At 51.0% G+C, this 1103-nt stretch overlaps 1 non-coding gene across 1 annotated transcript; it reads left to right on the top strand.

Moving 5' to 3' along the window:
- Positions 1-107: 107 nt before the first annotated feature.
- On the top strand, positions 108-290 carry LOC124031137. The gene has a single exon (XR_006838078.1). It is a non-coding gene; the product is annotated as a U2 spliceosomal RNA (small nuclear RNA).
- Positions 291-1103: the final 813 nt, after the last annotated feature.

Below are 1103 nucleotides of genomic sequence, written 5' to 3'. Positions count from 1 at the left end.
GAGTGAGTGACTGAGGAGGGAGGAAGGAACCGCCGGCTTTTGCCAACCCGCCGAGGTCTGTTGAGACCCCCGGGGGGCCGGCGGTTGCAGGGTTCCATTTGTGGGTTATCGCTTCTCGGCCTTTTGGCTCAGATCAAGTGTAGTATCTGTTCTTATCAGTTTAATATCGTCACGTCCCCATCGGGGACTATATTAAATGGATTTTTAACAGGGAGTCGGAAATGGGGCTTGCTCCCACGTCCGCTCACGCATCGACCCGGTATTGCAGTACCTCGGGCGGTGCAGCACTCTTTTACCGTTGTCAGGGAAAATTGCTATGTAAACAATAGCTAGCTAGCAGAAAAAAAGCTAGCTAGCTAGCCCTAGCAAAGAAAGGAAAGAAACATTCAAACTGAAGAAAGGCAGAAGCGCTCTTCAATGTGATCCCACCGTTTCCGCCATTTTGTTAAAAAAAAAAAAAAAAAAAATTAGAGCCAGGATTGTGTGTGTGTGTGTGTGTGTGTGTGTGTGTGTGTGTGTGTGTGGTGTGTGGTGTGTGTGTGTGTGTGTTTCTCTCTCTGTCTGTGCCTCTGTGTGTGTCTCTGTGTCGTTCTTTTTATCCACAGCAGCCCTCGAAAACTTGGAAGAGTGGGTTCCAGGAGCACCCGCGGGTGCCCGGCCTAGAGTGCAGAGTGTCTGAGGCCCACGCCTCTGACTTCCACACACGATTCTGGATTTCTCTTCATTACGCACAAGCCGCACCACCTTTACTAGAACTTCCGTGGAAGACACTTGCTACGAGTTCACGTATTTTGGAGGGGCTTTGCTTCTTACAGAGCCCGCTATCTTGTTTCAAGAGAAATTGACCGACCGACAGACAGACAGACAGACAGACAGACAGACAGACAGACAGACAGACAGACAGACAGACAGACAGACAGAGGTGGGCCAGGACAGTGACTTAAGGACACATTAGCGACTTTTTCCAAAAAACACGTGAGTGAGTGACTGAGGAGGGAGGAAGGAACCGCCCCGGCTTTTGCCAACCCGCCGAGGTCTGCTGAGACCCCTGGGCCGTTGTTGCAGGGTTCCATTTGTGGGTTATCGCTTCTCGGCCTTTTGGC

Source organism: Oncorhynchus gorbuscha, unplaced genomic scaffold (genome assembly GCF_021184085.1).
Source record: "Oncorhynchus gorbuscha isolate QuinsamMale2020 ecotype Even-year unplaced genomic scaffold, OgorEven_v1.0 Un_scaffold_21734, whole genome shotgun sequence".
Taxonomy (NCBI): domain Eukaryota; kingdom Metazoa; phylum Chordata; class Actinopteri; order Salmoniformes; family Salmonidae; genus Oncorhynchus; species Oncorhynchus gorbuscha.
The sequence above is the reverse complement of the archived record's forward strand: the minus strand, read 5'-3'. Positions and strand labels throughout refer to the sequence as shown.